The sequence below is a fragment of the Peromyscus maniculatus genome, chromosome X, assembly GCF_049852395.1.
Source record: "Peromyscus maniculatus bairdii isolate BWxNUB_F1_BW_parent chromosome X, HU_Pman_BW_mat_3.1, whole genome shotgun sequence".
NCBI classification, from domain to species: Eukaryota; Metazoa; Chordata; class Mammalia; order Rodentia; family Cricetidae; genus Peromyscus; species Peromyscus maniculatus.
The window spans coordinates 142,400,740-142,418,331 of NC_134875.1; the positions used below are offsets into that span (position 1 = coordinate 142,400,740).

Sequence of the window (17,592 nt, forward strand, 5' to 3'; positions counted from 1 at the left end):
ATAATAGCCAGAAATTGAAAACAATATAGATATCTCTTGACAGAAGAATGAATAAAGAAAATGCAGTACATTTACACAATAGAGTATTACTCAGGTGTTAAAAATGACATCATGAAATTTGCAGGCAAATGGATGGAACTAGGAAAAAAAATCATCTTTAGTTAGGTACACCATACCCAGAAAGACAAACATTTATATTCACTTTTATGTCGATATTAGCTATTAAGTGAATGGTAACCAAGCTACAATCCATAGAACCACAGAGGGTAGGTATACAGAAAGCAACTACAGGGAACAGATCTCATTAGGAAATGGAACTAGAATAGATACCTAGAGATGGGGGGTCTACAATGGGAGAATCAAGTGGGAATAGGAAGGGGGAAATGGGTAGTAGGATGGACTATGAGAAGAGACAGCTAAAATTAAAGAGCATTTGAAGGGTAGTATGGAAACTGGATATAGGAGAAACCTCATAAAATATTACATATATGAAGGCAATCTAAATGAAATTGCCAAATAGTGTGGGAGACAGAGTGCCAAACGGCTGTTGTCACCAAACGAAGTTTCCAGTGCTGGATTTAGGTTACATCTAAAATTGAGTTGTTGGCCAAAGAGTTCCTATGGGATCCCCAAGCAACCCAGACTACTGCCAGGACTATAGGTTGCTCTCCACAAACTGACAGCAAGGTCCCATTGCTTAAGACAATACTTGCACAACTCTGAATGTGGACAGGTCAAGCTGGTGCCTACATAGAGCCTTACTCCTATGTTCCAGTGTCTTTGGTACAGGAAAGGACTCTGCAGGCTACCAAAAGGGAAATGTAACACCAAACCAACCATAAACCTGTTATCCGGGGCTGGAGAGATGGCTCAGTGGTTAAGGGCACTGACTGCTCTTCCAGAGGACCCGGGTTCAATTCCCAGCACCCATATGGCAGCTCACAATTGTTTGTAACTCCAAGATCTGAAAGCCTCACACAGACACATGTGCAGACAACACCAATGCACATAAAATAAAAATAAATTGTAAAAAAAAACAAAACAAAACAAAAAACCTGTTATCCACAGTGGTGTACTAACTGCAAGATTGCTAAGGCAATGGTGGCATGAAGCCTGTGGGAGTTACCAACTAATTTCTGATTCGACTTAAAGCCCACTCCACGAGATGGAACCCATACCTGATACTGCTAGAGTGAATAAGATCCTGAGATTAGATAACCCAGGGATCTAAAGTAAAATCAAATAATACTGGTCTTAAAAAAAAGGAAAAAAGAAAAATAGTGATAAAATGACTCCTAGTGATATTCTGCTATACTCACAGATCAGTGCCTTGTTCAACCATCATCAGACAAAGCTTCCTCTTGCAGTAGATGGGAACAAATAGAGAGACCCACAAACAGACATTATGCAAGAGGGAGAGAACTTGGAACACTTAGCTCTAAGTGGGATGTCTCCATCAAATCCTCCCATGGACTGGAGGCAGAAAAGAATGTAAGAGCAAGAGGGGGTGGAGGACACCAAGAAAATGAAGCCTTCTAAATCAACATGAACAAAGTTCAAATGAGCTCACAGAGACTGAAGCAGCAAGCAGTGCGACAGGTAGGTCTGCACCAGGTCCTCTGAGCTTATATTATGACTTCCAGTTAAATGTTTTTATGGGATTCCTGAGAGTGTGAACCAGTAGGTCTCTGACTCGTGTCCTCTCTTGTTGGACTTTGATATGATAGTTTTTGTTTTACCTCATTTTTTATATGTTTTTAAGTGAATGAATGAATGAGTGTAAACCTAGACATAAAGGAGTAAAGGTTAACAATAGAATGGTCATTTATACCTGCTGGAAGAGGGGGAAAAATCAGTTTTCTATAATGGAATAATACTGAGTATATCAACCATTCCAGGGCAGATCTCATGTTCAGGAGTTGTTAGCTGATCAAGAAATAATGTACTCCGTGGGGGTTTTGTGTGTATGTGTTTTCCTGGGTCTTGGGTGTTTTGTTGTTGTATTGGCTTTTTAGGTTGTTTTTGAGAAAGAACATAAAGGGTAAAGAGGCATAGAGATGTGAACAAACTCTGGGGAGGGAAATATGATCAAAAAATATATTTTTAAAATTGAAAAATAAAAACAGGATTTGTGTTGTGCATTAATTCTTTCTTCTTCAAAAAATAAGTTTTTCATTTTATGCATACAGGGTTAAGAAGATCCCAAGAGAAGGATATTTTAAGAAAATATTTTTTTATTTTTGAAACTATAATCAAATAGGCTTGGAATTCTTAAATATAAATTTTATGCTAAATAATATAAATGTTATCCCTATGTATAAAACCTATTAGAACCTGCAGTATGGAGTTTATTTATCCCAGAGAATATCACATTTAAGTTTTTGTTATTGGTGGTTTTTAGAAACACTAACCATTGGTGTTAAAAATAATAAATCTATCCTGAGTTGCCAAAAAAAAAGAGGACCGAAGAAAGAAATCAACCAGTCTCCATAACAGAAGATGCAAAGGGAAGTAGGCTAACCCTGTGCCTGTGATGCAAAATCTGCCAAGACCCACCAAAGAAACACCTCTTTCATTAAAAAATGTGGTAGTATGGAAAATGGATATAGATAAGCCGATTGTCAATAAACACTGGCCTACTTTTGGCCCATCGTGTAGTCCAGGCCAGCCTTGAACTAAGCAACCTAGGATAACCTTGAACTTTTGAGCCTCCTGCCTGGACCTTTGAAGTGCTGGGATTACAATTATGTACCCAATTCATGCATTGCTGGTGATCTAACCCTATGAGCTACAGCACCAGTCTTCTACAACCGCTACTTTCTCCACACTTCTTTTGCTGTGGTACTGGGGGGAATCCAGGGATTTTTTTTTCCATGTTAACCAAGCAAGCTCTCTAACACTGAGCCATACCCCAGCCCTCACTGCCTGCTCTAAAGGAGATGATGGACCCTTGTAGAACCTCCCAGAAGCAGGCTACCAACTTACTTCCCAATCAGCTTCTAAAACAAATCTACTTACTACTCTTTTTAAGATTAGAGAACTAGCAGACAGACATGGTGGCATATCCCTGTAATCCTGGCAAAGGAAGGAGGATGATGAGTTTGAAGTCAGCCTGGGCTACATATTGAGTTGTAGGGAGTCTGAACTACATAGGCAGACCCTATTTCAAAACAAACAAAACTTAAAAAAAATTAAAAGAAAAAAACCTCTAATTATAACTTACAAAGGACCTGGATTTGGTTCCCAGAACCTGCATGGTGGCTCATAAACATCTTTAACTCTAGATCTAGGGGTTCTGACACCCTTTTCTGACCTTCACAGGTACCAAGCACACAATATAGTGCACAGACAAATAATATACAGGCAGATCATTCGGATAGATAGATAGATAGATAGATAGATAGATAGATAGATAGATAGACAGATATATAGATAGATGAATAAGTAGCAGTATGTGTGGCTTGTCATTTGTTATCATATACTCACCAGGTTAGAAAATGGGAAAAAAAAACTAATGAAAAATGACAGCGATCAAGAAAAGTGGCATAGACCACATCAAAAGCACCACCCCTTTCTCTGCAGTCATTCTAGACAAACACTGATTTTTATTTTAAGTCAGTACCATTGCAAGCATATACATACACAACCAAAGAACAGATTTTGGGAGTCAGAGATATGCAGTAACTCATTCAAGGTCACATAGCTACTTGGTGGTAAAGCACAGATACCACAAAACCTCATATTTCCTCTCCCAATATCCCTGTGGCAAAGGGAGTTTGCTTTCTTCTTTGGGCTGTGCTGGAAATTGAACCCTAGAGCCTTGCACATACCAGACAAACACTCTACCATTGAGCTACATCCACAGAGCCACAAAGGGATTTTTTATATCATGGAATAGATATTTAGCACTTAAATACTTTAGACACATAAAACAAGCTTCTCAAAAGATATCCAACTTAACTTCAGTAACATAAATATCCACAAGAGACACATAAATCCAAGCTGTTCCTTGAGCAAGCCATATACTGATGAAATTAACTATAAATGTAGATTTATAGATCTCTGTAACATGTCCCCCGCCTTTTTTGCTTGAGAAAGGGTTTCTCTGTGTAGCTTTGGTGCCTGTCCTGGAACTCACCCTGTAGACCAGGCTGGCCTTGAACTCACAGAGATCCGCCTGCCTCTGCCTCCTGAGTGCTGGGATTAAATGCGTGCGCCACCACCGCCCAGCCACATGGCCTTCCTTTTAACCCATAAAATATTTTCAATAATTCACCAGAGGTATTAACCTCCTGTAGCATATGCTTTTTAGGATATTGTTAAATAGTCTTCAGGGTGCTATATCCCTCTCTCCACTCCTTTCCTGAGCACTACAGGTGAGGAGAAAAGCAGCTATAAATGCAAATAATTAAGAAACAATGGTAAAAAAGGATCATTCATTGGGACATTCATGAATAAATGAAATGGATGAGTTTCTTAGAAAATAATCAGCCAGCACTGTAAATGCCAAGGAGCTTTATTTTATTTTATTTTTTTCATTTGTGACTCCAGACAGGATCCAAAGAGAAGGAGTACAATCTCCTCCATGGGTTTTATGGAGAGTTCCTTTACCCTTCCGTGTTAGCCTCTTAAAGTACCGCGACAACCTTAAAAGGGCACAGGAAAGGGCGGAGAAGGAGCTTTAGACTGTGCTATTCGCCAGGCGGTGGTGACACACGCCTTTAATCCCAGCACTCGGGAGGCAGAGGCAGGCGGATCTTTGTGAGTTCGAGGCCATCCTGGGCTACCAAGTGATTTCCAGGAAAGGCGCAAAGCTACACAGAGAAACCCTGTCTCAAAAAAAAAATGTGGTATTGGAATGTTGCACTGTATGTGTGAACATTAGATAACATTAGTTATTGCCATAACATTTGTGTTTACCTGTGCTGAAAATACCTCAGAAGTATGCTGATATTTCTCATTGCCATATCTAAAGTCACACAGCTATTTTGACAACAACAAAGTTTTACCTGCATTTGGTATACAATGCATTCTAATGCACCACAGCACTCAATAAGATTGGCTAGAAAACCACAACCCTCAATCTCTAGGTCACCCTTCCCCCAGCACATCCCATAGGCAAGACAGACTATAGGTTGAAGGTTATGTGGCTGGGATGGTGTCCCAATCTCTCTACTTGAAGTCTTGCCTGGTCACAGTAGATGGTCAGTTCAGAGAGCGGCCAACCAATGACTGGTATAGCCTGAAACTCATGCCAGGAGAGTGAACCCATCCCTGACACTGCCTGGAGAACCAGTACTCAGAGGCTGGAGGACCTAGAGGCCTAGGATAGAACCAAGAATGACTGGAGAAAAAATAATGACTAATGATATTCTTCTAAACTCATAGACTGGTGCCTAGTCCAATTGTCATCAGAGAGGTTTCATCCAGCAACTGATAGAAACAGATTCAGAGACCCACAGCCAAACATTAGGCAGACCTTGGGAAATCCTGCAGAAGAGGGGAGAGGAATGATTGTAGGAGCCAGAGGGGTCCAGGACATCACAAGAAAACCCACAGAATCAACTAACCTGGGCTCACAGGGACTCACAGAGACTGAACCAACAACCAGGGAGCCTGCATGAGACTGACCTGGGCACTCTGCATATATGTTATAGTTATAGAGCTTGGTCCTCTTGTGGGACTCCTAACAGTGGGAGCAGGGGCTGTCTTTGACTCTTTTACTGGCTTTTGAGACCCTACTTCTCATACTGGGTCACTTTGTTCAGCCTTAATACATGGGAAGATGCTTAGTCTTACTGCAACTTGATATGTGGTGTTTGGTTGCTATCCATGGGAGGCCTACCCTTTCCTGAACAGAAAGGGAGGAGAAGTGGATTGGGGGGTGGAGACAGAGGTGGGGTCGAGGGGAGAAACTAGGAGGAGAGGAAGGAGGAGAAATGTGGCTGGGACATAAACTAAATACATACATACATACATACATACATACATACAAACATACACACACACACACACACACACACACACACACACACACACACACACACACACACATGTAAATAAGTAAGGAAACCACAATGATCATTGCTAGGCAGTGGTGGTGCCCACCTTTAATCCCAGCACTGTGGAGGCAGAGGCAGTTGGATATCTGAGTTTGAGGCCAGCCTGGTCTACCAAGTGAGTTCCAGGACAGCCATGACTGTTAGACAGAGAAACCCTGCCTCGAAAAACAAAAAAGAAAATAAAATAAAAAAACACAATTTCAATCTCATAGACTGGACCTTTTACAGACTTTAAGCAAATGCTCATTTCACAACTCATAGACACCTATGTTGTAACAAAAAAAAAAACCCAATGACATGAAAAGGACAATTTCAAGATCTAATTCCTTTTCATAGGAGCTGGTTATAATCTTGTTTTTTCCAGACTGATTATAGCAGATATGTTTGGTTTCATAGTTACTGAGTGAGAGTACACAAGCGCAGAAAAATATAAATGGTTAACAGCATTAAGCAACCAAAATAAGAGAAAAACAAAACAAAACAAAACAAAACAAAACAAAACAAAACAAAACAAAGCACAGCAGATTAAAGTCAATGTTCTTAGAGATAAGACTGCCCTTTTAAAAGTGTCCCAGAGGCTAGAGAAATAGTGGTTAAGAGCTCATACTGCTCTTCCACAGGACTTATGTTTGGTTCACTGCACCAATGTTAGGTGACTTACAACTACCTATAACTGCAGTTCCATGGGTATCCAACAACTCTGGCCTCCTTGGTAACCTGTACATATACCTACACATGATATACTGCCATGCCTCCCCACCATGATGGACTATTATTTCTCTAGAACCATAAACCAAAATCAAATTGTTTCTTCAAGTTGCTTTTTGTCATGGTGTTTTATCACAACCATAAAAAAGTAACTAATACAACTCTAAAGTCTTTCAAAAGAACCCTTTAGGAACTGCCCAAGGTGGCACACATTTGCATCCCTTGCACTTAAGAGGCTGAACCAGGAGAGTCATGAGTTGAATGTAGGCCAGCCTGCACAACAATAACGGGTACCAGATCAGCCTGGGCTACACAGTAATACCCTATCTAAAAAAACAAAAACAAAACAAAAAAAAAAACCAAACAAACAAAAAAAAACAAAGAACAAAGAAACAAAACAAAAAAAAGACAAAGGTACTCATAAGAATGATTCGAAGCAATAAAACTTCTTCCACCAGCAATAAAATGCATGAATCTCACAAAAATAGTATCAACAGAAAAAAGCTAGACACAAATACAATCTTATTTATATATAAATATCAAATTGCCATTATGTGAAAATTCCAGATAGCTGGTGAGGTGGAGCTCAAGATCAGGGCACTAAGCCCTTCTAGAACATTAATACAAGTGTTCTCTTTCTTTTTTTTTGAGGGTGGGGGAGCAATGGGGATGGAACCCAGAGCTTTTTGCATATTAGGTAAGCATGCTACCACTAAGCCACATTTCCAGTCCTGAATCTGGGTAGTAGGTTACATGGCTGTGTTCATTCTTCAAAAGGTAGAGGAAGGTTTGCCAGGAATAACATTTTTCCATTCATTCTGGGGCAGGGGGCTTTTTTTTCTTTTAGATTTATGTATGCATATGACTATTTTGCCTGCATGTATGTATGTGCACCATGTTATGTTCAGGAGGTCAAAAGAAGTGGTTGGATTTCCTAGCACTGAAGTTAGGGATGGTTATGAGTTGTCATGAAGGTTCTAGGAACCAACTCAGGCTATTTGCAAGAACAAGTGCTCTTAACCACTGACCTTCCTTCTCTCTAGCCCCAAAAGGGTTTTTTGTTTGTTTGATTGATTGATTGATGTTTGGAGACATGGTCTTACTATGTAGCTTTGGCTATCTTGGAACTATGCAGAACAATAGCCTTGAACTCACAGATCCACCAGCCTCTGCCTCTTGAGTACTAGGATTAAAGGTGTGTCCCACCATGCTTGGCCCTATCTTTGAAGTTTTTTTTAAAAAAATTATTACAATTATTGTCATTATTGTTGTATATACATGAGTGTGGACATGCACGTGGCATGATGCATATATGAAGACCAGAGGACAACGTTCAGGAATCAGTTCTCTCCTTCCAACTTGGTGAGGCAGGTCTCTCTTGCTGTTTCTATAGCACTGTGCTGTGTATTCCAGGCTACCGGATGTAAACATTTCTGGGCAATTCTCTGCACAAGCACACATACACACTGAGCCATCTTGCCAGCCCCCAAGAAGGCCTATCATTAGCAGAGCTGATGAGACTAAGAGTCAAGATGAGCTGAAAAATGCAGAAAAGGAAATGAGGAAGATCCCAGCAGAGCTGCTATCTATACAGGTTAGAACTGGTATATATGGACATAGCTTATGGCTGACATCTGACTCAAAGCCTGCCACCTCCTCCATGATCCTTCTTCAAAAAAGGCCTCTGCCTGTTTTCCAAGAACAGAGAAGAGGAAAGGCTAACTGGAAAGGACAAGCACCCCCTCCACATACACAAGATTTCAAAAGCTGTATGAATCAGGGTGGCTGCTATAGAGAATGGTGATCCAATCAATCTGTCTTGCTACTCAATCAGGTTGACTGCATGGCTGCAAATATTCCCAAAACAATTTGTTGTGTGGCTGTTTCTTTAGAATTGAAACATCTCATGGAGACAGAAGAAGCTCATGATATGTACAAGAAATTCAGAAGACTCAATAGGACCTTTCCCAAGATTAAATGAGCAGTAAATAATTTCTAGGGGAGGGAGCATTCTTCAGCTGGCGTGGTTGTCTGCACATTGTACAGGAAACTGCAGTGATACAGCTTTTGTGAGTCATCATTCATGCTGGGGTGTGGGGATGTAGCTGCCTGAGAGTCACCCATGCTCTTGTGAGGAACATTAATGGTTTACCAAGGTAGACTTAGATGAAACAGTATCATTGATCTGATGTTACCCTGTCTATCTTAGATGATTAGAAACAGATTCCCAAGGAAAAGTCATACAGCAACATTCCTTAGTGATCAGAATCCTTAGCTCCCTAAAAATCAGTACATGTATCCCCAGTAGATAATCACATAATGAACAAAGGAAGCAGACTTCTAGAAAAGCAAAAACAAGAAAATAAAGTCACTGGAGCAAACACTTTTGCAACAGAACAAGGGTAGAAAGCTATTATCTGTGAGGTCAAATGCAGCCTGCTACCTATGTTTGTAAATAAAGACATTTAATGACAGTCACAACCATTCAGTTATGTATAGTCTGTGGCTGCTACGACAGCCTGAATGTCTGACACACAGATGTAGTGGTCATTCAAACCTAAAACAATGGACTACCAAGCTAATAACAGAAAGACCTGGCCATTTGTTGCTATGGGGATATGGACTGCCAGGCCTCACTGTCAGGTGGGTTGGGTAAAACAGAATTAGAGTAGCACACACTTTACTGTAGAGCTTCAGGCACTATTTTGAAACCTAAAATGTTTATATTTAAGACACAGAACAATAGAGACTAAGACAAAGAACATATCTACAGGATATACTACTTAGCACACCTTCCTGGGAGAGTTCTCTCTGTCTCTGTTTGAACTCAGCATTATTGATCTCCAGTGTGCTTTCAGAAGAAAATTATTTGTTTTCTCCCCTGAAGAGATTTCATCATCAAAAAGAATTATACAAAACATAGGTACTATAAAAATTTTCATTAGTTCCTCAAGTTTAAGAGAACTTGGGAGAAGATGTGGCTCAGTTAGAAGAGTATTTGACCAAGGTGCATGAAGCCTTGTATTCAATCACCAAAACTTCATGTTAAAAACAAAAACAAGAACAACAACAAAAAATAAATGCAGTGGAATATGCATATAATCCAAGCACTCAGGAGATAGAGAATTAGAAGCAGTAGGATCAGAAGTTCAAGTTCATCCATGGTTACCTATCTATTTGGAGGCTATCCTTGACTATTTAAAACCCAGGAAAGAAAGGAAAGGTGAAAAGAAATAATGAGGGGAAGGAGAGGTGTCTTAGGGTTTCTATTGGTGTGATAAAATACCATGACCAAAACCAACTTGGGGAGAAAAGGGTTTATATCATACTACAACTTGTAGTCCATCATGGAGAGAATTCAGAAAAGGAACTCAAGGCAGAAACCTGCAGGCAGGAGCTGATGCAGAGGCCATGGAGGGGTGCTGTTTACTGGCTCTTCATGGCTAGCTCAACCTGCTTTTCTTACACAACTCAGGGTCACCTGCCCAAGGGTAGCACCAACCCCATTGCCACTGCCCACATCAATCATTTATCAAGAAAATGCCCTACAGGTTTCCTACAGGCAATCCAGATGGAAGCATTTTCCCAACCGAGGTTCCTCTTATCAAATATGTATAGGTTTGTGCCAAAAACATCATATAGGAGGGGAGAGGAGGGAAGAAGGCAGGCAGAGAGAGAAGGAAGGGAAGGGGGGTGTGGAGAGAGAACAAACTTGAAAACGTTGGAAATATAACTTGGGGAGGGGATAGAGCACTTAGCTAGCATGGGCAGGGTCCTTAGGTTCCATTCCCAGCACAAGTAGAGGGGCGGGGGAGGAGAAGGGTGAAAGGACTAAAGGGGGAAAGAGGAGAAAGAAAAGGGAGGGGGAGGGAGTGTGGTGAGTGGTGGCTTACTGAAGAGGCTGAAGCAGAAGGATCTAGAGTTTGGGATCAACCTCAACTACAAAGCAAGATACCATCTCAAAAAAGAAAAGGGGTGGGAGAGAAGAGAAGGCTTGGTATTTGGCTTAATGGGACATACATAACTTCTAGTCTACCATGCACAAGGCCCTACATTCTATCCTCAGCAAAAGAAAAACAAATAATACACATTAATCATGAAGGAGGACAGTAAGCAAAAGAAAAATTATACAAGCTATAAGTTTATGTTGCTTGAAGAATAAAAAGAGGACTGGTGAGATGGTTCAGCAGGTTATGGCACTTGCTGCCAAGCCTGACAACCTGAGTTCAATTCTCAGTACCCACAAAGTAGAAGAAGAGTACCAGCTCCAGAAAGATGTGCATTCATTCTTGTTCTCTCTCTCTCTCTCTCTCTCTCTCTCTCTCTCTCTCTCTCTCTCTCTCTCTCTCTCTCTCTCTCTCTCACACACACACACACACACACACACACACACACATCATAATTGAAAAAATCATAATTCACGATGTTTATTACATAAATTGTCAGATTACAACATGAAGTTTGAACTTCAAAGACACAATGGAGCCAGGCATGGCAGTTAATGCTTATAATTCCAATACCCAAGAAGCTGAGGAAGAAAGACCTTGAGTTCCAGGCCAGCCTGATCTATATAGTGAGTTCCAAGTCAGCCTAAGCTATAGAGTAAAACTCTGACTTTAAAAAAATAAACAACAACACATTTATATAACTTGACCCAAATGGACAAGGTAAATAAATTACATTAAAGGGAGGGGAATAGATAAGAGTGTAACTTATTGTTATAGTATGCACATGTTCTGGATTCTGTGCCCAATACCATAAAAAGGAAGGGGATATATAATAACATAAATTTTATACATGAAAATCTATACATATTATTTTCATTTCCATGGAGGACACAATTGATTTTTAATTGTTTAAAATGTATTTATTTAAAAATAAAATTATATTTATTTAATGGGGTGGGGGTACGTGCATGCCATAGCATGCATGTGAATATCAGAAGATAATTTCCAGGGGAGTCAGTTCTGTCCATTATATGGGTGCTAGGGCCTGAGTTCAAGTTGTCAAGCTGGGCAGCAAGCAAGCATCTTTACCAGCTGAGCCATCTTGATGGCCCCAAAAGAATTTATCTTCAAGAAGAAAAAAAAATCTAAACCCAGTATGGCAGTGCAATAATCCTCTAAGCTCTCAGGAGGCTGAAACAGAAAAATCCTAAATTGAAAACTAACCCAGGCTACACACTGATTTCCAGGACAGCCCGAATTATACAACATATGCTATAACACACACACACACACACACACACACACACACACACACACACACACACACACACACATCATGAAGAAACAAGACTGAGAAAGAGTAGGAAAAGGAGGATGAAGGTGGGGGGAAATAACTACCCTTTGGTTTTTAAACCCAAAAGAAAAATTGTTTTGCCAATCAGTTGGGTACATTTATCTGCTTTCTTAAAATAAATATAGCAAGATATAAATACAGTCATAGCAGATTGCTAAATTATATAAAAGTATAATGAAGAACATGAGGAGAGTACCCATATTCATTCAACAACTTTAAAACCAACATTTGGCAATTTTAGTATACTCTCTCAATTCTTCCTTCTCTTTTCTGTAGTACATGAAGTTTTTACATGCAACCTGAAGCAACTGTTCTCCTATAAGCTCCTTAAAACAACAGCATTTTGATCTGTGACAGAATAGCCATTGGTCTGAAAGATTTCACAGAACTCTGAACTCTATATTTTTTCAGATTTATTTATTTTATGTGTATTGAGTGTTTTCCCTACATATATGCTTGTATGCCATGTTAATGTCTCGTACTCAAGAAGGACAGAAGATTCACCCTGGAACTCTAGTTGAAGATAACTGTGAGTCACCATGTGGGTACTAGGAATCAAACCTGGGGCCTCTGCAAGAGTAGTTAAGTGCTCTTAACTGCCAATCCAATTCTCCAATCTTCTGAGTCTATTTTCCTTTAGCAACAGTGAAAGCAGCAACAGCAAGAGATCTGAATCCTGGGGTCAAACATTTTATTTTCTCTCATACATTTACAGGAATTTGAAACAAGAATCCACTCTATTTTTTAGTTTAATGATCAATGTTTTCTTACAATGAAGTGTCTTCCTCTTAGTATATATAAAGACATTCTTTCAACTTTTAAAAGACAATAATATAAAAAGCGCCTTTCTTAGAAGTGTGCACTATTGTCTAGGGCTAACACTCTGACAGAACCCAATCTAAGAAGCTAAGCAGGGTCTGATCTGGTTAGTACTTGGATGGGAGAAATTATGCCTACAAAAAGGAAGTATGCCATCCTGTATTCTCCAAGTTACCTTCTCGCCTCTTTTTAAATATCTTTTTTCTCTCTGGTAGTGCTGGGATGAAACCCAGGGCTTTGGGTATAATAGGCAAGCACTCTACCACTGAGATACACCCTAACTTTGCACTACTTAACTGCCCTAAAACTCCATTGTCCTTCTGTGGATGTTGAAGTGCAGAAGAACTCGTCTCCAACTACTGTCCAGATAAAATATAAATCTTATGTGAACTTGGAAAGCAAAGTCAAAGGTGCAATCAGTGTTCCATGACATTTCAAATGAATGCAGGAATAAATCAAAGAAAAGAAAAGAAAGGCTAGGAAAAGCAAGGCTTGGTGTTAGAAATGGAATCATGTGAGGGAAATTCTGAGTTCCTGTGAGAAACAAGAATTTTTTTTCTGCCTGGCAGAAAAACCACTGTTCTAAGTAATAACTGAGTGAAGATTGCCAGGAAGATTGCCACCTGTAACTCCAGATCCAGGGGATCCAATGCCTCTATCCTCTTGGGCACCTACTTGCACTCATATTCACTTATAAACAGAGAGACACACAGATACCTATACATAATTTAAAATAATAAAAGCACATCTTTAAAAACTAACATCTAATATTTCAAAAAGAAAATCTACCAAGATCCAGCATGTAACCTGCAACTTGACAATGTACTACTTACTACACATTTAACAAGGGTAAGCCTCTAAGTCAGTGGTTCTCAACCTTCTTATTGCTGTAACCCTTTAATACAGTTCCTCATGTTATGGTGATCCCCAACCATAAATTTATTTTCATTGCTACTTTATAACTGTAATTTTGCTACTATTGTGAATCATAATGTAAATATCTGATATGTAGGATATCTGATATGAGACCCCAAAGGGATAGAGACCCATACTCTGAGAACCACTGTTCTAAGTAATAACTGAGTGAAGTTTGCCAGGCAGAAGAGGAGACCTGCAATAGGATTACATTTGCATAAAACTGAGCAGAAAGTTGTAATACAGGCCTGTAATCCCAGCACAGACTGAGGCAGTAGGATAGAGAGTTCAAGGCCAGCCTGAACTGCATAGTAAGTTTGAGATCACCTTTTATTGAGACTGTCTCTAAGACAGAAAACAGTATTTTATACAACATTCCGAAAAATGCACACTAACCTATCATGGCAGGACACATTCATATTGGGGGTGAGTAGTGATCAGGCAGAAAGAAAATACTTCCATTGGTCTCACTGGGGTAGGGGGAGGTAAGCTCTGTGCCCCTTAGACAAGCCAGATGAATAAACAAGATTTCCTCCTTTCTGATCAGATTTCACATCTGGTTAGGAAATGAGAATGACATGAAAATGGCTAATTCCTAGGATATATGGCACCTAAACCCCAGAAAGGAACCCATGGGATACTGTTCCCATCCCTCCAAGCCACTGTATCACCCATTCAGACTTGCTTATAGGCCTCACACATCGGCTGCTGCTGCCTTAGACACCAATTAGAAAATGACAGAAATAATTAATACTCAGTGTAACTCAATATTACTCAGTGATGTCTATCTCTACGCCAAAAGTCACCTGGTGAAATTTCAGTCAGGAAAAAGACGAGCCTCTTTTCATGCATCTGGTTCTCATTTGGTTTCTGATTTCTTCTCATTAGACTAAAAGTGAAAGTCTTAGCAGATCATAAGGTGAGTTGAGAATGGTGTGTGTGTGTGTGTGTGTGTGTGTGTGTGTGTGTGTGTGTGTGTGTTGAGACAGGTTCTCATTCTATAACCCATGCAGGCTTAGAATCACTGTGACCCAGACTGGCCTTGAATTCATGATACTCCTGATCCTACCTCCAGAGTGATGAGATAACAAGTGTACATCACCAAGCTAGCTAGAATCTGTAATTTAGTGGGTCTCACTTGGGACTTTGTGATGCTGTTGTAGAGAACCAGGTAGCCCTCTTGGACTAGAAAAAGAAACTAAATTGAGGAACAATGGGGCAGTGAGTCTAAAAATCTCTTGTTTAAAATTTTGTCTTTTGTTTTCGTTTACCTTGCTGGAGCACATAGGTCTGCACTGAACTTCCCATGGAAGCTTGGAGAACAGTAATATGTATATCAGTAGTCCACTCTAATCCAAGACTGAGAAAGGATCAAACTCAAGGGCGTGGTTGATATATTAAGCCATTCCACCCCCAAAACACTCCTCGAGGAAAACAAAAGCTAAGTACAGTTGCTTCCTACATAGATTCTTTCCTGCAGATCTCCTCAAGTTCTTCCTTAGTTGTTATGACTCGATCTATGTATCATAAGTTTGTGTAACCCAAGGCTCAATCATATTAAAACATATAATAATAAACTACACATACAATAAGCCTTTTATATATACCATTTACAGCTTTCCTGGATGTCAGCACTGATCCAACTCCAAACAGCTGCCCATATTTAAACCCTGAGTATATTCAGTGCTCCAATCCCCTAGAGTAATATTTGGGACCATCCCAGCTTTTCTGCTTATTTAGCTGAGCCCCTCCATGAGCAAAGGCCCAACACATAGACAGAGACAAGGGTCATCCACTTTCTAAGGCTGGAAAAAGCAACTGCAGTGTCCCATTGAAGTTGTCCTGACCAGCCCATGAAATGTCTTGAGAGGGCTGCTGTTCATTATTGAGACACTGAGATCCGGGTTGGGACAAAATAATGAGGTGTCCAGGCAGCTGAGACGAGTCTGTGCACAGGGACACCAAACTGCATCCTACTGGAGAAAACAGATAAACCACAGGGCATGTGACCAGGTCTAGCATGTACCTAACTGCCTCTTTGTGCCTTCACTTTATCAAAGAAAACTATGCAAAACTAATGACCTCAACTTCACAGCACAGCTACTGCCACACTAGAGTGAAATTGCTGCTGTTGAAGCAAGGCCTTTTTGCCTAAGCCTGTTCCACATTCTACAGCATCAGAAGGGCAGAACAGGACAGGACATGTGTACATGTTTTATCTCCCAAGAAACAACTCAGAGAATATGCAGAAGGCTTTATCCACTCTGTTGTCAGATTAATGATGTTACAGATTTTTCTCCATATGACAAAAATTGAGAGCTACTTCCTGAGGTCAGAGAAAGGCAACATGAAACACATTTTTCAAATTTTTGGTTTATTAGATTTCCCTAACCATCCTAGAATACATATATAAAGAAAAATCCACTCCTGATCACAAGGGATAAAGTTTATATTCAAAAGACTTTCATGACCTGACTCCCACAAGCTACAGAGCTTACTCATTCCCAGAGCCTGGGCCATCTCCCCTAGAGTGTACTCATAGGGACTGGGAAACTACTCACATGAACAGACAATTTAGGGTCTAGTGAAGCAAAGAAAATACCCATTGGGTGCTGAAGGAGAGACAACCCAAAGTGGTCTATCCACACAAGGGATACATACTCAGCACCAGACAGAAATGAACTGCCAGGCCTTCTGCAGTATACTTGACAGTTGAACCGGCTGGTTTTGAGTCAACTTGACACAAGCTAGAGTCATCAGAGACGAAGGAGTCTCAGTTAAGGCAATGTCTCCATGAGATCCAGTTGTAAAGCATTTTCTCAATTAGTGATCAATGTGGGAAGGCCCAGCCCACTGTGGGTGTTGCCATGCCTGGGCTGGTGGTCCTGGGTTCTATAAAAAAGCAGGCTGAGCAAGCCATGGGAAGCAAGCCAGTAAGCAGCGCCCCTCCATGGCCTCTGCATCCACTCCTGCCTCCAGGACCCTGCCCTGTTTGAGTTCCTGTCCTGACTTCCTTTGGTGATGAGCAGCAATGTGGAAGTGTAAGCTGTATAAATCCTTTCCTCCCTAACTTGCTCTTTGGTCATGGTGTTTTGTCGCAGTAATAGACAAGTCTGCACAGTGCTACACAAAAGCCAGACACAAAAAGTCAATGTTATATGATTTTACTTTACAGGAAATGTCTATGGCAGACCCAACCAGAGATTTGGAGAGCAGCCTTTTGGCTATCTGAGATTAGGATATGAGTAGGAATGAGTACTTTCCCTGGCATAAAGCATCATTTTGGGGGGCGGGGATGGAAATGTCTTGAAATTATATTGTGATGGCTACACAAACTCTGAACTTACTAAGTCACTAAACTTAAAACTAATAAACTGAAGCCGGGTGTGGTGGCTCACACCTTTAATCCCAGCACTTGGGAGGCAGGGAGATCTCTGAATTCTAGGCCACCCTGGTTTACAGAGCTAGTTCCAGGACAGCCAAGGCTACACAGAGAAATCCTGTCAAGAAAAACCTAAAACAAAACAAAACAAAACAAAAACAAAAACAAACTAGTGAACTAGTGGGCCTGGTAGCACAGGTCCCTAGCCCCAGCTATTTGGGAGGCCTGGCAGGTATGAATCCTCATACTTGAGACTGCAAATTCAAGGACTGCCTGAGCTACAGATTGAGTTTAGATAGAAGCAGCCTAGACAACTTAGTGATGTTCTGTGTCAAAAATCAAAATGAGGACTATCTATCTCATGTGAGAGGGCTTGAGTTGGGTTCAAGTACTAGTAGTGTGCAA

At 40.5% G+C, this 17,592-nt stretch overlaps 1 protein-coding gene and 1 non-coding gene across 2 annotated transcripts in view; both read right to left on the bottom strand.

The window, feature by feature from the left end:
• Positions 1 to 17,592, bottom strand: part of Shroom2 (shroom family member 2) — a 164,369-nt gene that overhangs the window by 111,461 nt on the left and 35,316 nt on the right. The window lies entirely within an intron of this gene.
• Positions 4,538 to 4,659, bottom strand: LOC121825946 (small nucleolar RNA SNORA26). The gene has a single exon (XR_006068307.1). It is a non-coding gene; the product is annotated as a small nucleolar RNA SNORA26 (small nucleolar RNA).